Source organism: Pteropus alecto, unplaced genomic scaffold, assembly GCF_000325575.1.
Source record: "Pteropus alecto unplaced genomic scaffold, ASM32557v1 scaffold5054, whole genome shotgun sequence".
In the NCBI taxonomy this organism is placed as follows: Eukaryota; Metazoa; Chordata; class Mammalia; order Chiroptera; family Pteropodidae; genus Pteropus; species Pteropus alecto.
Window position 1 is genome coordinate 1,170 of NW_006436047.1, and position 8,595 is coordinate 9,764.

Here is an 8,595-nt window from a genome sequence, read left to right on the forward strand (position 1 = left end):
AACGTATGCCGACCCAGCCTAATTTGTCCTGGGGAGGGTGGGGAAGAGGTGCAAACGTCTCTCAATAAGGGATTTGTTCTCGGGTTAGAATCGGGAAAGAAGCCTGTTTCTTTGTAGGAGACGCTCACCCTCTACTTCTGTCTCTTCACCTGAAAGCCAGCCTTGGTGAGTACTGCAGACCTTGAAGATTTGGTTCCCTGACACAGTTTCTTCAGCTGTTGTATTTCTGTGTCCTTTGTCCTTCTCCTGCTTTAAGCTCCCTGCTGCCCTTCCCCAGCTCCAACCTGTTTTACCAGAGAACTTACTCCATCAAGTGTCTGCGTGGAAACCCTTTTCCTGAGCAGCCACTCCTCTCCCCACAGCCACGATTGCCCTCTGTGTTTTTACTTGATGTGAGCCATTTTGCCACAGTCGGTTTTTATCCATTTCCTCAAAAGGAAAACAGACACGAAACAAAAAGCCTGATTTATTGGTGCTGATTTGTGGGGGAGGGGCATGGTGTATAAGAAACACCAGGCTATCAGATAGATGAGCAAACATGGCCATTGCTCTGGATCGGGGTGGCCTGTGATGTTTTACATGGTGATTGGGATGAGCACGGAGGGCCTATAAATAGTCCTGACAAAGCCTCAGAATCCTTGAGAGGGGAGCTGTTCTCAGAAGGAAAATTGCCTTTCTCAAGGACCTACATGTTTTTCCTGCAGGTTCCTGAGTGGTGGTTGGGGTTCCCAGTAACTCTTTTGCCTCTGGGAGTCCGGATAAGCACATTAGCTTAATTTTACTTCAGCTTTCTTTGTGTACCAAAAAATTCCATTCTAGCTCCTTAAAGTGTATTTTCAGTGAAAATCTCCCTTATTGGTGCTGGAGATTGCAGCTCAGGTCACCCTTTGACAGAACAATGAGAGGCAAGCTCACAGATGACTCAGTTCAGAATGGTTAGAGGGCAGCTTCCAGTGGTATTAGAGCCAATGAATCATAATGTAAATCATAATCTAGGTACATAAGCATATCCCTTTGTTGCTATACCACATGAAATGGTTGTCTAAGATAAAATTTGGAAGATATGTTTAGGATGGCCTGATTTAAAATAGAATACATGTTACATATATGACATATGAATATCTTAGACAGAGAAAACAAACAGTGGTTTCAAAGCAAAAGTCACAAGGTAAATGATCTAAGTTGCAGGGGTCTCTTTTGGATCAAGCAGCTTCTTATGTGCAGGTCTCTGAAGAGCATGATCCAAAATATCAGCCAAGCTCTCTTTAACAACAGTTAACAACAATATCAAGAACAACACTAGTGTCTGTCATCATTGAATAAATGCTTTCCATAGACCAGGCACCATTCCAGGGAATTAATAAATATATTTATTAATTCATGTATACATATATGATATATAGGTATGGTTTTCATTTTAGAAAGAATACTGAGGTTCAGAGGAGTTAAGTTAATTATACTTATTGACTATACCTAAGAAATGGTATATTAAATTCACTTTTGAAGAAGTGGAGCTCGTGTTTGAACCAGCCTTAGGGTGTTCAGAGATTTCCTGTTCAGTAGCTACTTAGTGATTTAGGTCAGGGATTTAGAAGGAACCTAACTATTGGCACCTTTGTCTCATTCTTTTCAGCTTCTTTCTCTTTCCTAGCTCCATCATTAACCCTCTGAATATATTTATGTGCATCTCTCTGGCATTATATATATATTGGTATTTGAATAACAAATGCATGCCAAACATGTCACTCTGTTTACACGTCTTTTCCACAGTAGCTCTGTGTCGCCATAGTGTGCCTTATGGTCTACTAACCCACCAAGAGGAGCCAGGTAAGCCTGATTTGTGACTCTCACTCACCATTGTATCTTTGGCACCTAGCGCAATGCCTAGCCTGCAGGAAGCATTCTACTAGTTAATCTCAAACTCTGGTCTGTCCACAGTGCCACTGAAGAGCAGCTCTGTGAACTTGTCCATTTGTGAGTGTGTGGCTGGCGTGTCTGTTACCTTAAACTATGAAAATAAAGAGAAAGTTCCTTTGGAGGTCTTCTTTGTATTTCCCGTGGATGAAGACTCAGCTGTCTATGACTTTGAGGCCATGGTAGATGGGAAAAAATGGCAGAATACAGGACAAGATGAAGGTACCAGGGATGAGTACTTTGTCTCCTTTTTATCTCCCCATTAGGATCTCTAGAAAAATGCAACTTTACAAAAATAGGCTGATGTTGAATGCTTTTTCCCCACTCCCATCTAGCCACTATTTTCCTAAAAGTATTTGGAGGGAAAAATCAGTCAGGCTTTCAAGGAGGATAAGTGCTCCAGGGACATCTGCTGTAATGTGGAGAACCTCTATCCTGGCTCAAAGGCAGCACTCACCCTGAAGTATGTGCAGGAGCTGCCCCTGGAAGCAGATGAGGCTTTGAACTATGTGCTCCCAGCCATCCTAAATCCTTGGTATCAACTATCTGGTGAGTATCTGCTCTCTTTGAGTACTGGTGGTGGGGAACACAATTGGGGAAATCTACTCAAGATATTAGGGGTGCTAAAAAGTATGGGAAGAGAAAATATAACTCAGGCAACATTTTGTAGGATGGCCCAAGGACAGTTGACTCCTATCATCCCTTTGGAGGACCTGCCCCACACACTCAGCATGGTTGCCACCATCAGTTCCCAGCATAGCAATTGTCCCTTGAGTCCCACTGAGTACCTTGGAGATGATAAGACAGCTGTTCTGGTAATCAATAAGAGAACCCTTTTATTGCCAGCACCCCTATTCTTGGATCCTGATCTTGTTCTTCACTCAGTCTTCCCTAAATGTTCCATACTTTTACCTATGAACCTAGAGGGAGTCCCACTCTGCTCCTCTTTTATCTCCTTGCAATCTCCAGAGCCTCCTCTCCATTTCACCCCTGCCCCTGATTATTATGCCTACTCGTGGAAGAAGCCATAGCCCTCAGCTCTGACCTCAGCCCCAAGCAGCAAGCAGCGATAGTGCTAGCATGGCTTCTTTGCTTGTTTCTAACTCAGATTTCCTTGGCTGCTGGACACAGATTTGATCACGATATGGAACTCCTGATTTACTACAGTGAGCTGCATACCCCCAATGCAGCTGTGGAGATGGGAAAACCTACAAAAGACACTGGTATTTTCTTTCTCCCTTTGTAATTATCTCCTAAGGGGTAACTCCTATCTTGGAGTTATGCTCAAATTACTCTCACTTTTCTTTCCTTATATCCGGTAGTGGGTAAAAAAACGGAAATAGCTTACACTATGGCATGCAAAAATAGTTCAGGTCAAGGAATATCATGTGACTATATGTATTACAGGCGAATTTAAGTGAATCAGTAGATAACTGGACAATGGATATGAACAAATAATTCATAAGATGAAACACAGCTAATTTAATAACATATGTGACAAATCAGTCTCTACGAGAGCAAATAAAAATAAAATAAAAATAACGATGTGACATTTTCACTTTTCAAATTATCAGTTTTCTAAATCTGATAATGCCTCGTGCTTTAAAAAGTGAATTTGGCACTCTCATAGATTTCTCGAAGCAAAATAATTTATTTGGATCAAACTTTTGAGAAGAAATTGTGGCCATATGTGTCAAATGTTCATTTTGGTAATTCCAATTTTGACAATCTTACCTAAGGAAGTAAATCTAAATATAGGTAAAATTATGCACTGATGTCTTCTGCCATTTTAGCAATATCAAAGATTAATAAGCAATCAAAATGTCTTACAGTAGCTAAATTAACTATGCTGGGTATGCTTGATTAGTTATATCTACTGAATGATGTATATTAACAGATTAAAATAATATGGAAAAAAGGTCTTCCAGAGAATGTTAAGTAAAAGAAAAGTAGGTTATAAAGACAGATTATTATAAGAAAATAACCTATACATTAAGAAAAAAACATTTAAAACCACAGAAAATATACAAGTAGTAATTGTGATTAGATTAAGACTAACTTTACTAATTTATTTTTTAATCTAATAAATAACTTTTTTTGATTGATTTTTCACATCAGCATGTAAGCTCACTTGGAGTTCTTTTTTTTTTTCTTTTTTTCTTTTTGTCTTTTTTATAACTAATTATATAGTTCTATTGCCCTAAGTATTTTCACCTCGTTGTATAACTGTCACAGCCATCATAGTCAAATGCCATATCCTGGGTTAGGCTCTTATTTCTCTAACTGCAACTACTATAAAAAGAGTTCCCTGTAGCTGGTCTTCAGTAGCCCATCTTTCTCTTTCATTGTTAACGTTTGGCCAGGATAGCGTCATACTCCAGGTCACGAATTGGAACTTTTTAGTTTGCCCTTACTTGTTCAACTGTTTTTCCCCCCTCAGGGCAAACTGCCCATGCTAAATCTGTGAGAGAGGCTCCCAAGTTCAGCCAGGTTTGCTTCAGCCCCTCTTCCGTGAAGCTCTGTGCTCTGTCTTTGTACCTTAGTAACCTGGTTCCATCCTTCCCTTTTGGTGAGTTTCTCCTTGGATGCCCATGAAATACTCCCACAACAGTGACCTGGTTTTTCGTCAGGATTATTTTAATCCACCAGAGGAAGTTTTAAAATGTTGGCTTTTAAAAGATAAGGATTGAGGTCTTAGTCCCTTTCCTTCTGGGACGTTCTGCTGGCCCCTGTGCAGATTTCCTCATCTGTTCACTGTGAGCAGCTCTGCAGGCCGTCGTGGGACAGCGGGAGCAGCCTTTATGAGTTTCGTGAATACCCCCCAGCAGGGCTGCTCACATCTTGCTTTCCAGATCATATATTTGGTGAAGGTGACTTGCTGTTCTCATTTATACAAAGAAGTAAATGACAACTGGCAGCTTGGCTCACTAAAACCATTTAGAGTTCTGCCAGATGAAATATACCACTACATGCTGAAAAATGCAAAATAGATTTTTTAAAACTTAGAATGTTAGAACTTTAGGTGGCGAACACATAATACAATATGTATATCACGTATTATTGAAGTGTATACTTGAAACCTATGTAATTTTATCAGCCAGTGTCACCCAAAAAAATTTAATAAAAAATTTAATAAAAGTTAGACTGTACTTACCGTATTAAGAACATGATTTTAAAATATATATTTATTTGTAATTTAATATAAATAATTGTATAAAAACAATGTATAAGTTTACAAAATTATTAAGAACTTAATTTGAGTTGAGCCCTAGGTTGAGTTTCTTAAGTGTATTATGTCACTATCCTTACAATAATCTTGAAATGGATATTAATTACCTTGATTTTTAAGATGAGGAACCTGAAGCTAGCAAGCAGAAGAGCCAGGGCTCGAAATCCCTCATTTAAAAATGAGGGAGCAGAAACTTGTGGAAGTGAAAATAATTAGAGTCAAGCCAAAAGAATTACAGTAAATAACACATTTGTAGTGTTTATTGTATGTCTGGCATTGTTCTAAGTAGTTCAGATATGTCAGCTCATTTCATGCTCATGGTGACCTTTCTGACATATCAGTACAGTGACAGTCCCACTATACCCAGCTGTCTCTCAGGATGGAAAGGAGTCTACCTTACCCGTTAAGAAAAGCTGCTCCTCTACCATCTATCCAGAGATCTGGGTTATGTAAAAGTTATTTTTGGATATATTATTTCTTGAGCCTCACCCATTTTATTTGAAAACAATTTCATTGTCGGGATATCCCATGTGTGAGAGAATAAGCTGAGCCCGGTCCTGTAGTCCCACTGAATCTCAGGGCTACTGCGAATTTAAACCTGTAATCCTGGAATCACTATAAAAATGGGATATTAGAATTAGATTCTATGTCTTCTTATAGTCTCTGAACTGTGTATCTAGAGTTAATATGAACCAGCCATTCTCATTACATCTCTATCTTAATACTCACATTTCAATTCCTGCATCAGTTTTCATTGTTCCTCAAAACAAAATCACAGCTATGCCTTTGACAACTTGGTGACATAGGCCGGCTCTCATTGTCTCCTGAATGCTGCTGTTTGGGTGATGCTATTAGAGTTTCAACACACATCCCAGTGCTTCTCTTTCTTTGTTCTAGAGAGTATTGGTAGGTGCTTCATAGCAAAAGCAGATGACTTTCCTTAGTGTGTATGACACACTTTCAGCTCTTGTGAATTGTCAACATGAGAATTGTCCATATGAGCATCATTTTTTAAAAGCTGTAATTAAAGATTTAAACAAGGACCCATGTGATAAATTTCCCACTGATTTGATTTGAAGAGAATGTGTTTGCAGATAAATTAGCTTGATTCTTCAGACAATTGCTGGAACATTTTAACTTAACGTATAGCTGCTAGAAAACTAGCATCCAATTTTAGTATTTTAATTATTGCTCATATACCTAATAACCTCTACTCTATTTTTTTCTTATCTGTTCTGCTGCTGTATCTTTTATATGTTTATAATTCACCTCAAACCCTTTGCCAGCAGATATGATATAACGATCAAACAGGATTTTATTTTAGATTTGAGTTTTCTCAGCTTCCTATGTAACTCAGGACAATTGATTCTTGGCATCTTTAGTATGCTTTCTTGAGTTCCCTTACATTTACATCATACATTGTCCTTATCCTTTCCGAGTAGATTGTTTGATGGGAGATCCATCTTCAATGATGAGTTTCTACCTGAACATCCCAGAAGCTCAGCCACCAATTACCTGTGGATAATTTGTCTTCCTTATGAACTATGCAAGGCCCCATGAGTAAACAGGATAAATCTCAACCGCGCATAGAGGCGGCCAAGGTAAAACTAGTTCTTTTCTTTTTTTCTGTCACATCTTTGAGTAGGGATGAATCTCAGGGTTTAAAATAGGTCCTTCTGGAAATTTGGGTCTGTTTCTATCTGAGCTAAAGCTGACATGACCACTCCAAGGCCTGCAGTGGAAATAAAGGCCTCGAAGCACGAAAAGGGTAAAGGCCCATGCCCTCAAGAGTCAGATTGGCAGGGGCTGTGTGTCTGAGAGGACCCTCTTACTGTCTCCTCATATTCTCTTCCTCCAGGAAGCACTGATTTTGCTGCAGAAGAGTTTGCCTATAGGCAGTTATTTCAACGTATATGGATTTGGATCTTGCTATGAGCCATTCTTTCAGTAAGTTTCTAGAACAGCCATACAGAGTCCAAAAAGATACTCTAAAAAAAGGGCTAGCTGGTTAAAGAGGTTACTGTAGCATTGACTTTGGCATTGGGGATTTCATGTGAGATTGTTTACAGTGGACCCAGTACTGGGCAATGTTGAGTAGCTGTGTCACTGGATGTGTTCATTTTTCTCAGTCGTAGTGTGAAGTACACTCAATGTACCATGGACAAGGCACAGAGGAGAGTTAAGCTTGTGCAGGCTGACCTAGAGGGCATGGAAATCTTGACACCACTCAGGAACATTTGCCATCCCGGGCCTTCCATCCTGGGCCACCCTCTACAGATAAAAACTGAAACTGAGCTAACAGAGAGGGAAAAAATCTGTTCAAGAATCCATAGTCCTGGGCTTCACTGTAGAGTTGATGAAATATGAGTTGTCTATCACGTAGTAAAGAGGAAAGGACAAGAGGCGTTTGATAGAATTCTTCTCCTTAGCTTCATGCTGTGGTTCATGGATGATGGAAGTCCTTTTGTGGAGTGCCAGGGTTCTGAACAAACCATGTGAGAACATGGTGTAAGTGACAGTGGACCATTCGGGACCTCATGCCTGTCTGAAGAGGCAGCAGAGTCTCTGGAATGAAATAGTTGGGTTTTCAAGGGCAAATTCTGGTATTTTAAAAATGAACTTCATAGAGACTTGATAAATGTCTTCTTTCTTTAGCTTTTTGTCTTCATAGATGGAGAAGTTACTGACACATTTAGTGTAATTAAAGAAGTTCAGATCTACAGTCTGAGGCACAGGTATGACGAAAATGTGGTTTCTGGGTGACTGACCCAAGCAGTACCACATGTGATCTAGTGTCACATGATTCCAGTGTTGACATTCTTTTCAAAGGACTGAATGATTCGAGAATCTTAGTTTATCCCCTAATAATTTTTTCTACATCATTTTCCCCTCTCTACTAAAAGATAAGAGTGATTTTTCTAAATAATGTCAATAAAATAACAGGGGATATCATTGCCCCTTATTCTCTCTAAAACATAATGGAAACAAGTATTGAATAGTAAGACTTTTTATTTTAGTGTAAACTGTTCGTTTTAAGTAAAACATATAGAAAGCTACACAAATCATAAGTATATAGCTGAATGAATTATCAGAGTGATCATACATTGTAATCACCACACATGTAAAGTAAAAGAATATTACCAGTAGCTCTCTGCCTATCCTTTTCCATCATGTCCCAAATTTAATTACCCATTTTTTCCTCTCCAAAGGAAATAGCTTCTGAGTTACAACACCATGGATTATATTTGCTTGTTTTTGAATAAAAATAAATGTTATACAGTATGTTTTAATTTCTGTGTATCTCGCTTCTTTCTCTCAGCAGTATGTTGAGATTCATGCATATTTTGCATGGAACCATAGTTAGTTTTCATTGGTATATAGTATTCCTTTCCTTAGGATGATTAACCATAATTTTTTGATTGTTTTTATTTGTTTTTGTGTTTTGTTTGGTT

General features: G+C 38.8%; 1 long non-coding RNA gene across 7 annotated transcripts in view; it reads left to right on the top strand.

Annotated features, from left to right (window-relative positions):
* Positions 1 to 8,595, top strand: part of LOC107195266 — an 18,680-nt gene that overhangs the window by 992 nt on the left and 9,093 nt on the right. For 3 of the 7 annotated variants that reach the window (XR_003046256.1, XR_003046257.1, XR_003046255.1), the window contains exons 1-7: positions 135 to 165; positions 1,771 to 1,827; positions 1,939 to 2,136; positions 2,250 to 2,463; positions 6,586 to 6,744; positions 7,002 to 7,090; positions 7,799 to 7,878. This is a non-coding gene — a long non-coding RNA (uncharacterized LOC107195266). Of the gene's footprint in view, positions 1 to 134; positions 166 to 1,770; positions 1,828 to 1,938; positions 2,137 to 2,249; positions 2,464 to 3,022; positions 3,138 to 6,585; positions 6,745 to 7,001; positions 7,091 to 7,798; positions 7,879 to 8,595 lie in introns of those variants that run through there. The other 4 variants (XR_003046258.1, XR_003046260.1, XR_003046259.1 and 1 more) reach the window with 4 other exon arrangements.